At 44.9% G+C, this 15166-nt stretch overlaps 1 non-coding gene across 1 annotated transcript; it reads right to left on the reverse strand.

Annotated features, from left to right (window-relative positions):
* Window positions 1-2202: 2202 nt before the first annotated feature.
* TRNAQ-UUG (transfer RNA glutamine (anticodon UUG)) lies at window positions 2203-2275 on the reverse strand. The gene has a single exon. It is a non-coding gene; the product is annotated as a tRNA-Gln (tRNA).
* Between the last annotated feature and the right edge of the window lie 12891 nt (window positions 2276-15166).

The following is a 15166-nucleotide window of genomic DNA, read 5'->3' on the forward strand; positions in this document are numbered from 1 at the left end:
ATGATTCTTCTCCAGTACTATATTTTTTCTGAGGGACAATTTGCATTATTCCTGGGGAAAATGATAGAGCTTCTACGCATGCATAGTTTCTGCTTTCTGCACGCACACACTCCCTGCACTGCATCTACCCACAGTTCTCTTAAGAATGATTGTGCCGTGTCATATTGTTGTATACGTATTGCATATCCGTGGCATTTATTAAGAGGTACTTTGGTATGGCAGAAAGACAGAAAAGTAGCAATGCTGAAGGAATAACATGACTGATTGTGCAGTTTGCATTGGGCTTTCTTAATGAGTGAGAGTGAATGGAGTATTGTAAGAGTGTGTTTACAGTTTGTATGTAAAGATAAGTTGGGTGCTGTGAGAAAACGACTCAACCATGAAGGGACTTGAACCCTCAATCTTCTGATCTGAAGTCAGTTGCCTTATCCATTAGGCCACATGGTCACTGACTCCAACATGTTTGGGTGTTTAGGGTTAGGTGGTATGAATGGATGTGGAACATGTCAATTACAGGTGCGCAGGACAGGATCCCATACCGTTCTTCATCTTCTTTCCATCAAAGGAGTTTTTTCAAACAATATCTAGATAATTTCCAAAGTTTCATATCTTATGATGTGCTTTTTTGCCGTTAATCCTTCTTTCTTCTTTTATTGAATACTCTGTTTTATGCTGCAATTGTATTTTTGGATTATTTGAAAAGAGAATGAAACTGCTTTGACAGTAGTTCAGACTTCCCATTTCTTGACTTGCTAATTTGCTGCCTGAATGAGCTTATACAACTGACATGAACAGGGCCTTGACATAAGCACGTACCTGAAAGCCTGTCACCACCTCTAGAAATAAAATTCACAGCAGCTCAAAACATTCATTTTGAAAGAGAATATTTCAAGTGAGTCCAAGTTTAATTTCAATAAAGAAAGCTGTATAAAATGACACGCTGCACATTTGGGTAACCAGCATGACTCTTTTCAGTGAAGAAGTGGAATGGTTCTGTTGCAATATACTATCACCCTGGCAAGCTGCTACGAGGAAGAGTAAACAATATGATTAGGTTTCAGCAAAAATGTATTAGTTCAGGGTGTGCACCTCAGATAGACTTAAAATTACACACCCTGGTCTGTGAGAGTAGTGCCCGATCCATTGCGGCATTGAGGGTAATCTGCAAGACAGAGTTCCAAAATCATCCTTTCATCTCAGTTCATGGCCACATACAGTATTTCTGCAGTCATTCGTTTCACTTTTCTGTCTTTAATTAAACTGACCGTTTTAAACCTCCGGCGCCCACCACTTCAATCTTACCGTTTTTGTGCTATCATAGGGCCTTGGAACTTTTGGCAAGTGGACAGAAGCAGTCAGAGAACCACATCACAATACATATTCCTTTCCCTGATACCTTTCACAACAAACTGCTCTTGGAAAAAGACGTTAACCGGTCCTTGCTCTCAGACAGACACAGAAAGCCTATCACCACCGCTACTAACATACTTCAACCAAACCAATATATATCATTCAAACAATTATGCCTCTGTATCAATATAGCTACAACTCGAGACAGAAATGAATTTACAAAACCATCTGCCCATTTGAATAACCACCATGGTTTTAAGGACTTACAAATTGGAATGTGACAATTTCAGAGTTCCTCATTCATAAGAAGTCTGTGAGATAGTATCTCAGAAAGATCTCAAGTTTATATCAAAAATGGTTGTAAGGGTGATTTTTACCACACAATTGCAACTAGGTGGCTCAATCTGCAAGAGACCAGTCCTTGACAGATTACACAACTGGGGCAACAGCAAAGGCAGCAATTGTGTCAATCCTTTATTATTCTTCTCTAGTACTATACTTTTTCTGAGGGACAATTTGCATTATTCCTGGATAAAATCATAGAGCTTCTCCGCATCCATAGTTTCTGCTTTCTGCACGCACACACACTCCCTGCACTGAATTTCCCCACAGTTCTGTTCAGAATGATTGTGCCATGTCATATTGTTGTATACGTATTGCATATCCGTGGCATTTATGAAGAGGTACTTTGGTATGGCAGAAAGACAGAAAAGTAGCAATGCTGAAGGTATAACGTGACTGATTGTGCAGTTTGTATTGGGCTTTCTTAATGAGTGAGAGTGAAAGGAGTATTGTAAGAGTGTGCCTCCAGTTTGTATGTAAAGATAAGTTGGGTGCTGTGAGAAAACGACTCAACCACGAAGGGATTCGAACCCTCAATCTTCTGAGCCAAAGTCAGACACCTTATCCATTAGGCCACATGGTCACTGACTGCAATATGTTTGGGTTTTTAGGGTTAGGTGTATGATTGGATGTGGAACATATCAATTACAGGTGCGCAGGACAGGATCCCATACCGTTCTTCATCTTCTTTCCATCAAAGGAGTTTTTTCAAACAATATCTAGATAATTTCCAAAGTTTCATATCTTATGATGTGCTTTTTTGCCTTTAATCCTCCTTTCTTCTTTTATTGAATACTCTGTTTTATGCTGCAATGGTATTTTTGGATTATTTGAAAAGAGAATGAAACTGCTTTGACAGTAGTTCAGACTTCCCATTTCTTGACTTGCTAATTTGCTCCCTGAATTAGCTTATACAAGTGACATGAACAGGGCCTTGACCTAAGCACGTACCTGAAAGCCTGTCACCACCTCTAGAAATAAAATTCACAGCAGCTCAAAACATTCATTTTGAAAGAGAATATTTCAAGTGAGTCCAAGTTTAATTTCAATAAAGAAAGCTGTATAAAATGACACGCTGCACATTTGGGTAACCAGCATGACTCTTTTCAGTGAAGAAGTGGAATGGTTCTGTTGCAATATACTATCACCCTGGCAAGCTGCTACGAGGAAGAGTAAACAATATGATTAGGTTTCAGCAAAAATGTATTAGTTCAGGGTGTGCACCTCAGATAGACTTAAACTTACACACCCTGGTCTGTGAGAGTAGTGCCCTATCCATTGCGGCATTGAGGGTAATCTGCAAGACAGAGTTCCAAAATCATCCTTTCATCTCAGTTCATGGCCACATACAGTATTTCTGCAGTCATTCGTTTCACTTTTCTGTCTTTAATTAAACTGACCATTTTAACCTGTTCTGTGCCTTGGACGAGATGATCTCGTCCAAGGCTACAGTTCCCCTGTGCCTTGGACGAGATCATCTCGTCCATGGCACAGGGGAACTTGGGGGCGCGCTAGCGCGCCCCCCGTGCACCCCCCTTCCCCCCCCAGGCGGGGATGGAAGGGGAAGACCTTCCCCTTCCACCCCCGCCCCCCCCCACGGCAATCCGATGACGTCAGCGCGCGCTCAGCGCGCTGACGTCATCGAGTGTTGCCGGCGCGCTGGAAGCTATTTGCTTCCAGCGCGTCTTCGGAGCAGGAGCTCTAAGGTGAGTCCTCTCCGTTTTTGGGGGGCGGGGGGTTTGAGAAAACAGACATGGGGGGAAAGGAAAGGGTTTTTCCTTTCCCCCTGTGTCTGTTTTCTCAAGATTCCTGCTCCACGATCGCGGGCAGGGCCCGCGATCGTGGAGCAGGAATCTCCACTAGCCACCAGGGATTTTCTGTTTTACTAAATTTGGGGGCGACCCCTTGGGCAAGGGTCGCCCCCCCCGGGGGCAATTTTTATTTGGATTTCGCCCCCCCCCCTGGGGGCAGATCGGCCGTTTTTTCGGCGGATCTGCTCCCAGGGGGGGGGCGAAAACCACTAGACACCAGGGATGTATTGTTTTATGTTTGTTTTTGGGGGCGACCCCTTGGGCAAGGGTCGCCCCCCCCGGGGGCAATTTTTATTTGTATTTCGCCCCCCCCTGGGGGCAGATCGGCCGTTTTTTCGGCGGATCTGCCCCCAGGGGGGGGCGAAAACCACTAGACACCAGGGATATCGTTTTTTGTGTGTGTTTTTGGGGGCGACCCCTTGGGCAAGGGTCGCCCCCCCCCGGGGGCAATTTTTATTTGTATTTCGCCCCCCCCTGGGGGCAGATTCGCCGATTTTTCGGCGGATCTGCCCCCAGGGGGGGGCGAAAACCACTAGACACCAGGGATATATTTTTTTATGTTTGTTTTTGGGGGCGACCCCTTGGGCAAGGGTCGCCCCCCCCCGGGGCAATTTTTATTTGTATTTCGCCCCCCCCTGGGGGCAGATCGGCCGTTTTTTCGGCGGATCTGCCCCCAGGGGGGGGCGAAAACCACTAGACACCAGGGATATCGTTTTTTGTGTGTGTTTTTGGGGGCGACCCCTTGGGGAAGGGTCGCCCCCTGAAAGGGGGCACAGAGGTGTTGCCCATTTCTGCCCCCCTTGGGGTCCGATTGGCCAATTCTTTTACGCCCATCTACCCCGAGGGGGGCAGGATCCACTTAGGTACCAGGGACAACTTCTAAGTTCTTGGTGGTGGGGTGTTTGTCAACTGGCAAAGTATTTGTATTTGTGATTATAACAATTTATTTCTTCTTTTTCTTCTAGTTCAACGCTTTTGCTTCCTTTGCTGTGGATCTTTGAGGTTTTGGCAGTAGTTGTCCAGTGGTTTGCATAGTTGCATGTTTTAGGTAAGTGAACGCAATTTACTCCAAAGGAGTATTGTTGACATGTTTGTAGGTGGTGTACTAAATGCAGTATTGTGTGTTTGACATTGTCCTTAGATTTGAGCACAGTGGTGTTTGTGTTGTCATATGTCTAAATTGCTTTTTTCTTTTTTCTTTTTAGTGGGATATCATTGGTGATTGCAGAGTAGTTGCTTGGTGAGTAGCTATTTCAGGCAACTGTGTGGTATAGTTTTTTGTAGTACATAACTCTTTGTGATAAAGCTACACTTTGTTCATTACTTATTTTAGTGCTAGTTGTTGTTGGCAATCCATTTGTTGTTAGGATCATGGCTAGCCGCAAAGTGACCGCTCAGCAGGTTGTTCACATGCTCTTTGAGTCGTCTTCAGACCATGATTACGACACTGACTCTGCATCTGAGGCAGAGGAGGAAGCAGGAGATTCTGGAAGTGAGTTTTCTGTCCAAGAGCATTCTTCTGATGAGGAAGCTACTCTCAGTGCAGATGAAGGGCCTGTGTTAGAGGAGGACATTGATGTGCCAAGAGTGCAGCAGCCTGGGGCTGCAGGGTTTCCCATTGGAAGACCTGACACCTGGATTGCCCCAAACATGGAGCAGCCACAGTTACCTGCATTTACTGGTCTCCCAGGGTGTAGAGTTAATACGGAAAACTTTCTGCCTGTCCAATTCTTTCACTTGTTTATGGACGATGTATTTTTGGAAGAGATTGTGGAGCAGACAAATGTGTATGCAGAGCAATATTTGCGGGACAACGCTGCCAGACTTAAGCCTCAGTCTAGAGCTACTCATTGGGTTCCCACATATCTGGAAGAGATGAAAAGGTTTTTAGGTTTGACTTTTTTGATGGGGTTGATCAGGAAGCCGTCACTGGCTTCTTATTGGTCTACTAGTCCCTTGATGGCAACTGCTATATTTCCTGCAACTATGACACGTAATCGGTATTTGCTTCTTCTTCGTATGCTGCATTTTGTAGACAATGCTTTAGCCTTGCCACGAGATCACCCTGATTGTGACCGCCTTTTTAAGATTAGGCCTGTCCTTGATCATTTTGTGGATCGGTTTTCAGAGGTCTATGTTCCAGGCAAAGAGATAAGTGTGGACGAGTCTTTGGTCCTTTTCAAGGGGCGTTTAGTTTTTAAGCAGTACATCCCTAGTAAGAGGGCACGGTATGGGATTAAATTGTATCTGCTGTCAGAAAGCAGTACAGGATATGTTTATAATTTCCGGGTCTACACTGGTAGGGATTCCAGTATTGACCCTCCTGGTTGTCCGGCCACTTTTGGAGTTAGCGGAAAAATTGTGTGGGAACTTGCTAGACGGCTGTTTAACAAAGGTCACCATTTGTACGTAGATAATTTCTACACTGGAGTGCAGTTGTTCAAGGAGTTGTTTAGGGTGGACACTGTTGCTTGTGGCACAATCCGTTCTAACCGCAAAGGCTATCCAAGGGAGCTTGTCTGTAAAAAACTTGAGAGGGGACAGTGCAGTGCCTTGCGGAATAATGAGCTGTTAGCTATGAAATTTTCAGACAGGAGGGATGTGTACATGCTATCGACCATCCACGATGAGAGTACTTCCCCTGTGGCTGTTTGGGGTCAGGTTGCGGAAGTGCGCAAACCTGCGTGCATTTTGGACTACAATAGGCACATGGGTGGTGTTGATAGAGTAGATCAGAGGTTGGAACCTTACACTGCTCTTCGTAAGTCGTATGTGTGGTATAAAAAGTTGGCCCTACATTTATTTCATTTGGCAACTTTTAATGCCTTTATTGTATACAAGGATTGTTCACCTGAGTCAAGGATGACTTTTGTTAAATTTCAGGAGTCGGTGATAGAAAGCCTTATTGTGGTGGAACCGGCAAGAGTTCCTAGAGTAGAAGTGGTGGAGGATGGGGCTAGATTGAAAGATCGGCACTTTCCAGATCACATTCCTCCCACTCCCAAAAAAGACATGCCCACAAAGAAATGTAGAGTATGTGCCCGGAGATCAATCCGGAGGGAGAGCCGGATGTACTGCCCCGAATGCCCTTCAAAGCCTGGGCTGTGTGTGCCCAGCTGTTTTAGAAGTTACCACACAAGGAAAAACTTTTGGGAAATACCGTGAGCGTAAGCTGTCTGTTTTATATTTTCATATGTTTCACGGTTGGCATCTGTCGTGTATTTAGTTTGAGGTTTTGTGTTTGTAGTTTAGTGCCTATTTTATAATTAGTAGTTTATTTGTTGTTTATAAATTAAAAAAAGTGATTGCGGTGTGCGTGGGGTGGCGCTTGGCTGGCGGTGTGCGTGGGGTGGCGCTTGGCTGGCGGTGTGCGTGGGGTGGCGCTTGGCTGGCGGTGCCAGCCAAACGGCAGTCCACTCTCCATTCAGCTGGTGTGATTCTTGTATCAGGCATGTGGGCGTATGTAAGTGATGGGCCCTTGAGTGGCGCGGTCTGTCGATGTGAGTGTTGTAATGTGCTGGGCCCGTGGCTGGCGGTGTGAATGGTCTTGTGCGTGTCATGTATGAAAGGTGTGTGAATGGACTGTAAAGCGGTTGGTGCCTTGTCGCGGCTTTACAGCTCACGAGCTGTGAGTCATTGGTTCACTTTTTTGCCTTTCAGTTATTAGCAGTGCATTTCATTTTTGTGAAATCTCTTGTTAATAAAATTTGATCCACTGAACCATCACTCACCCTCGTGCCAAATCCAACCAGTATGTATTGTAAAAAATGACAAAACCTGCTCCGCTGTAATCAGGCGTCGCAGCACACCTGTGACACGCTAGGTGCCTCGGGTGGGACCCCGATGATGAAGCATGCCACCAACTTGGTTGGTGGGTGAGGGGTCTTCTTCACATAACCTAAGTGTGTTTCTTTTCACTATTTTAGTGTTTGGCACATCACGGACGTATGTGCACACATCAAAATGATATATTGCAAAAATACCTCTCCCTTCTATCTCTTCAGGTTTTGGGCCTTATTCTGTTGCAGGCACCTGGCCCACCCACACAAGTGAGGTATCATTTTTATCGGGAGACTTGGGGGAATGGTGGGTGGAAGGAAATTTGTGGCTCCTCTCAGATTCCAGAACTTTCTGCCACAGAAATGAGAGGAAAAAGTGTTTTTTTGGCCAAATTTTGAGGTTTGCAAAGGATTCTGGGTAACAAAACCTGGTCCGAGCCCCGCAAGTCACCCCTCCTTGGATTCCCCTAGGTCTCTAGTTTTCAGAAATGCACAGGTTTGGTAGGTTTCCCTAGGTGCCGGCTGAGCTACAGGCCAAAATCCACAGGTAGGCACTGTTTTCTTCAAAAATTTTGGTTGTGTCCACGTTGTGTTTTGGGGCATATCTTGTCGCGGGCGCTAGGCCTACCCACGCAAGTGAGGTATCATTTTTATCGGGAGACGTGGGGGAACGCTGGGTGGAAGGAAATTTGTGGCTCCTCTCAGATTCCAGAACTTTCTGCCACAGAAATGTGAGGAACATGTGTTTTTTTAGCCAATTTTTGAGGTTTGCAAAGGATTCTGGGTAACAGAACCAGGTCCGAGCCCCGCCAGTCACCCCTCCTTGGATTCCCCTAGGTCTCTAGTTTTCAGAAATGTACAGGTTTGGTAGGTTTCCCTAGGTGGCGGCTGAGCTAGAGGCCAAAATCTACAGGTAGTCACTTTGCTAAAAACAGCTCTGTTTTCTGTGATATGTCCACGTTGTGTTTTGGGGCATATCTTGTCGCGGGCGCTAGGCCTACCCACGCAAGTGAGGTATCATTTTTATCGGGAGACGTGGGGGAACGCTGGGTGGAAGGAAATTTGTGGCTCCTCTCAGATTCCAGAACTTTCTGCAACAGAAATGTGAGGAACATGTGTTTTTTTAGCCAATTTTTTAGGTTTGCAAAGGATTCTGGGTAACAGAACCAGGTCCGAGCCCCGCCAGTCACCCCTCCTTGGATTCCCCTAGGTCTCTAGTTTTCAGAAATGTACAGGTTTGGTAGGTTTCCCTAGGTGGCGGCTGAGCTAGAGGCCAAAATCTACAGGTAGTCACTTTGCTAAAAACAGCTCTGTTTTCTGTGATATGTCCACGTTGTGTTTTGGGGCATATCTTGTCGCGGGCGCTAGGCCTACCCACGCAAGTGAGGTATCATTTTTATCGGGAGACGTGGGGGAACGCTGGGTGGAAGGAAATTTGTGGCTCCTCTCAGATTCCAGAACTTTCTGCAACAGAAATGTGAGGAACATGTGTTTTTTTAGCCAATTTTTTAGGTTTGCAAAGGATTCTGGGTAACAGAACCAGGTCCGAGCCCCGCCAGTCACCCCACCTTGGATTCCCCTAGGTCTCTAGTTTTCAGAAATGTACAGGTTTGGTAGGTTTCCCTAGGTGGCGGCTGAGCTAGAGGCCAAAATCTACAGGTAGTCACTTTGCTAAAAACAGCTCTGTTTTCTGTGATATGTCCACGTTGTGTTTTGGGGCATATCCTGTCGCGGGCGCTAGGCCTACCCACGCAAGTGAGGTATCATTTTTATCGGGAGACGTGGGGGAACGCTGGGTGGAAGGAAATTTGTGGCTCCTCTCAGATTCCAGAACTTTCTGCCACAGAAATGTGAGGAACATGTGTTTTTTTAGCCAATTTTTGAGGTTTGCAAAGGATTCTGGGTAACAGAACCAGGTCCGAGCCCCGCCAGTCACCCCTCCTTGGATTCCCCTAGGTCTCTAGTTTTCAGAAATGTACAGGTTTGGTAGGTTTCCCTAGGTGGCGGCTGAGCTAGAGGCCAAAATCTACAGGTAGTCACTTTGCTAAAAACAGCTCTGTTTTCTGTGATATGTCCACGTTGTGTTTTGGGGCATATCCTGTCGCGGGCGCTAGGCCTACCCACGCAAGTGAGGTATCATTTTTATCGGGAGACGTGGGGGAACGCTGGGTGGAAGGAAATTTGTGGCTCCTCTCAGATTCCAGAACTTTCTGCCACAGAAATGTGAGGAACATGTGTTTTTTTAGCCAATTTTTGAGGTTTGCAAAGGATTCTGGGTAACAGAACCAGGTCCGAGCCCCGCCAGTCACCCCTCCTTGGATTCCCCTAGGTCTCTAGTTTTCAGAAATGTACAGGTTTGGTAGGTTTCCCTAGGTGGCGGCTGAGCTAGAGGCCAAAATCTACAGGTAGTCACTTTGCTAAAAACAGCTCTGTTTTCTGTGATATGTCCACGTTGTGTTTTGGGGCATATCCTGTCGCGGGCGCTAGGCCTACCCACGCAAGTGAGGTATCATTTTTATCGGGAGACGTGGGGGAACGCTGGGTGGAAGGAAATTTGTGGCTCCTCTCAGATTCCAGAACTTTCTGCCACAGAAATGTGAGGAACATGTGTTTTTTTAGCCAATTTTTTAGGTTTGCAAAGGATTCTGGGTAACAGAACCAGGTCCGAGCCCCGCCAGTCACCCCTCCTTGGATTCCCCTAGGTCTCTAGTTTTCAGAAATGTACAGGTTTGGTAGGTTTCCCTAGGTGGCGGCTGAGCTAGAGGCCAAAATCTACAGGTAGTCACTTTGCTAAAAACAGCTCTGTTTTCTGTGATATGTCCACGTTGTGTTTTGGGGCATATCTTGTCGCGGGCGCTAGGCCTACCCACGCAAGTGAGGTATCATTTTTATCGGGAGACGTGGGGGAACGCTGGGTGGAAGGAAATTTGTGGCTCCTCTCAGATTCCAGAACTTTCTGCAACAGAAATGTGAGGAACATGTGTTTTTTTAGCCAATTTTTTAGGTTTGCAAAGGATTCTGGGTAACAGAACCAGGTCCGAGCCCCGCCAGTCACCCCACCTTGGATTCCCCTAGGTCTCTAGTTTTCAGAAATGTACAGGTTTGGTAGGTTTCCCTAGGTGGCGGCTGAGCTAGAGGCCAAAATCTACAGGTAGTCACTTTGCTAAAAACAGCTCTGTTTTCTGTGATATGTCCACGTTGTGTTTTGGGGCATATCCTGTCGCGGGCGCTAGGCCTACCCACGCAAGTGAGGTATCATTTTTATCGGGAGACGTGGGGGAACGCTGGGTGGAAGGAAATTTGTGGCTCCTCTCAGATTCCAGAACTTTCTGCCACAGAAATGTGAGGAACATGTGTTTTTTTAGCCAATTTTTTAGGTTTGCAAAGGATTCTGGGTAACAGAACCAGGTCCGAGCCCCGCCAGTCACCCCACCTTGGATTCCCCTAGGTCTCTAGTTTTCAGAAATGTACAGGTTTGGTAGGTTTCCCTAGGTGGCGGCTGAGCTAGAGGCCAAAATCTACAGGTAGTCACTTTGCTAAAAACAGCTCTGTTTTCTGTGATATGTCCACGTTGTGTTTTGGGGCATATCCTGTCGCGGGCGCTAGGCCTACCCACGCAAGTGAGGTATCATTTTTATCGGGAGACGTGGGGGAACGCTGGGTGGAAGGAAATTTGTGGCTCCTCTCAGATTCCAGAACTTTCTGCCACAGAAATGTGAGGAACATGTGTTTTTTTAGCCAATTTTTTAGGTTTGCAAAGGATTCTGGGTAACAGAACCAGGTCCGAGCCCCGCCAGTCACCCCTCCTTGGATTCCCCTAGGTCTCTAGTTTTCAGAAATGTACAGGTTTGGTAGGTTTCCCTAGGTGGCGGCTGAGCTAGAGGCCAAAATCTACAGGTAGTCACTTTGCTAAAAACAGCTCTGTTTTCTGTGATATGTCCACGTTGTGTTTTGGGGCATATCCTGTCGCGGGCGCTAGGCCTACCCACGCAAGTGAGGTATCGTTTTTATCGGGAGACGTGGGGGAACGCTGGGTAGAAGGAAATTTGTGGCTCCTCTCAGATTCCAGAACTTTCTGCCACAGAAATGTGTGGAACATGTGTTTTTTTAGCTAAATTTTGAGGTTTGCAAAGGATTCTGGGTAACAGAACCTGGTCCGAGCTACACAAGTCACCCCTCCTTGGATTCCCCTAGGTCTCTAGTTTTCAGAAATGCACAGGTTTGGTAGGTTTCCCTAGGTGGCGGCTGAGCTAGAGGCCAAAATCTACAGGTAGTCACTTTGCTAAAAACAGCTCTGTTTTCTGTGATGTGTCCACGTTGTGTTTTGGGGCATATCCTGTCGCGGGCGCTAGGCCTACCCACACAAGTGAGGTACCATTTTTATCGGGAGACTTGGGGGAACATAGATTAGCAAAACAAGTACTATTGCCCCTTGTCTTTCTCTACATTTTTTCCTTCCAAATATAGGAGTGTGTGTAAAAAAGACATCTATTTGAGAAATTCCCTGTAATTCACGTGCTACTATGGTCACCCCGGAATTCAGAGATGTGCAAATAACCACTGCTCCTCAACACCTTATCTTGTGCCCTTTTTGGAAATGCAAAGGTTTTCTTGATAGCAATTTTTTACTCCTTATATTTCAGCAAATGAATTGCTGTATACCCGGTATAGAATGAAAACGCACTGCAGGGTGCAGCTCATTTATTGGCTCTGGGTTCCTCGGGTTCTTGATGAACCTACAAACCCTATATATCCCCGCAACCAGAGGAGTCCAGCAGACGTAACGGTATATTGCTTTCGATAATCTGACATTGCAGGGAAAAGTTACAGAGTAAAACGTAGAGAAAAATTTATGTTTTTTTCACCTCAATTTCAATATTTTTCTTTTTCAGCTGTTATTTTCTGTAGGAAACCCTTGTAGGATCTACACAAATGACCCCTTGCTGAATTCAGAATTTTGTCTACTTTTCAGAAATGTTTAGGTTTCTGGGATCCAGCATTGGTTTCATGACCATTCCTGTCACTGACTGGAAGGAGGCTGAAAGCACAAAAAATTGCACAAATGGGGTATGCCCCAGTAAAATGCCACAATTGTGTTGAAAAATTGGGTTTTCTGATTCAAGTCTGCCTGTTCCTGAAAGCTGGGAAGCTGCTGAGTTTAGCACCACAAACCCTTTGTTGATGCCATTTTCAGGGGAAAAACCACAAGCCTCCTTCTGCAGCCACTTTTTCCAATTTTTTTGAAAAAAACGAAAATTTCACTGTATTTTGGCCAATTTCTTGGCCTCCTTCAGGGGAACCCACAAAGTCTGGGTACCTTTAGAATCCCTAGGATGTTGGAAAAAAAGGACGCAAATTTGGCTTGGTTAGCTTATGTGGACAAAAAGTTATGAGGGCCTAAGCGCGAACTGCCCCGAATAGGCAAAAAAAGGCCTGGCACAGGAGGGGGAAAAGGCCTGGCAGCGAAGGGGTTAAACCTCCGGCACCCACCACTTCAATCTTACCGTTTTTGTGCTATCATAGGGCCTTGGAACTTTTGGCAAGTGGACAGAAGCAGTCAGAGAACCACATCACAATACATACTCCTTTGCCTGATACCTTTCACAACAAACTGCTCTTGGAAAAAGGCGTTAACCGGTCCTTGCTCTCAGACAGACACAGAAAGCCTATCACCACCTCTACGAACATATTTCAATCAAACCAATATATATCATTCAACAATTATGCCTCTGTATCAATATAACTACAACTCGAGACAGAAAGGAATTTAAAAAACAATCTGCCCATTTGAATAACCAGCATAGTTTTAAGGACGTACAAATTGGAATGTGACAATTTCAGAGTTCCTCATTCATAAGAAGTATGTGAGATAGTATCTCAGAAAGATCTCAAGTTTATAGCAAAAATGGTTGTAAGGGTGATTTTTACCACACAATTGCAACTAGGTGCCTCAATCTGCAAGAGACCAGTCCTTGACAGATTACACAACTGGGGCAACAGCAAAGGCAGCAATTGTGTCAATCCTTTATGATTCTTCTCTAGTACTATACTTTTTCTGAGGGACAATTTGCATTATTCCTGGAGAAAATCATAGAGCTTCTACCCATGCATAGTTTCTGCTTTCTGCACGCACACACTCCCTGCACTGAATCTACCCACAGTTCTGTTCAGAATGATTGTGCCATGTCATATTGTTGTATACGTATTGCATATCCGTGGCATTTATGAAGAGGTACTTTGGTATGGCAGAAAGACAGAAAAGTAGCAATGCTGAAGGCATAACGTGACTGATTGTGCAGTTTGCATTGGGCTTTCTTAATGAGTGAGAGTGAAAGGAGTATTGTAAGAGTGTGTTTCCAGTGTGTATGTAAAGATAAGTTGGGTGCTGTGAGAAAAAGACTCGACCATGAAGGGACTCAAACACTCAATCTTCTGATTCGAAGTCAGATGCCTTATCCATTAGGCCACATGGTCACTGACTGCAATATGTTTGGGTGTTTAGGGTTAGGTGGTATGAATGGATGTGGAAATATCAATTACAGGTGCGCAGGACAGGATCCCATACCGTTCTTCACCTTCTTTCCATCAAAGGAGTTTTTTCAAACAATATCTAGATAATTTCCAAAGTTTCATATCTTATGATGTGCTTTTTTGCCGTTAATCCTCCTTTCTTCTTTTATTGAATACTCTGTTTTATGCTGCAATGGTATTTTTGGATTATTTGAAAAGAGAATGAAACTGCTTTGACAGTAGTTCAGACTTCCCATTTCTTGACTTGCTAATTTTCTCCCTGAATTATCTTATACAAGTGACATGAACAGGGCCTTGACCTAAGCACGTACCTGAAAGCCTGTCACCACCTCTAGAAATAAAATTCACAGCAGCTCAAAACATTCATTTTGAAAGAGAATATTTCAAGTGAGTCCAAGTTTAATTTCAATAAAGAAAGCTGTATAAAATGACACGCTGCACATTTGGGTAACCAGCATGACTCTTTTCAGTGAAGAAGTGGAATGGTTCTTTTGCAATATACTATCACCCTGGCAAGCTGCTACGAGGAAGAGTAAACAATATGATTAGGTTTCAGCAAAATGAAGCTGAAATGAAGGTTTTACATTTATTAGCGCATAAACGTAGTGTAGAAATAATTATGTATGACTTTAACCGAACTAATAAAGATTGTACGGGGACAAAATGTGCCCTCAGAGTAGTTTGCCAACATTTATAAGCGTGCTTTATATAACGTGATGTCTTAGAAGTGCACTAATCCGACATAATCATAAACGTGTGCTATGATTTGCTTGTTTGAAACGTTTTAGCTTAGCATTACTTTAGTGCAGGCTTTGGCCTAGTTGCCTGGTCTCACTGTTTAGATGCTCGTATTTTTCCAATGTGCTATTAAACGTGTATTTTTGCTTGAAGCTGTACTTTTCCACTGAGATCGTTCACATGATTATCTTAAGGTTTCGTGCCAGCCTGGCATATTTTTCTCTTTGCTCCAAGGTCAATCTGCAGGTGCGGACAATGGAAGCTCTGAAAGTGAGTTAATTGGTATAAAATGTTGCAACTTGCGTACCCATCTCCAAGGATAATGTATGCTTAAGTAAAAGCTTGAGAACTGTTGTTTTTGATTGGATAATTTGAAGTCAACCTATGAACCCTCCAATGGAAGACCCTACTGGATTTGAACTGTTCTCTATTTAAACCAGGTGCACGAGAGGAAAGGAGCCTTTTTGCAGCTATTATCAGCCATTGCAGCCATTATTGGACATCCCGCCATTTTGCAGGACATTGCAGCTATTATGGCCCATCTTGCTGCGACGCCATTTTGAAAGAGACTTTGATGCTTTCTCTAATCGAGAGAAAGAGACTTTAAATGATTCT

This window comes from Pleurodeles waltl, chromosome 4_1, assembly GCF_031143425.1.
Source record: "Pleurodeles waltl isolate 20211129_DDA chromosome 4_1, aPleWal1.hap1.20221129, whole genome shotgun sequence".
Classification (NCBI taxonomy): Eukaryota; Metazoa; Chordata; class Amphibia; order Caudata; family Salamandridae; genus Pleurodeles; species Pleurodeles waltl.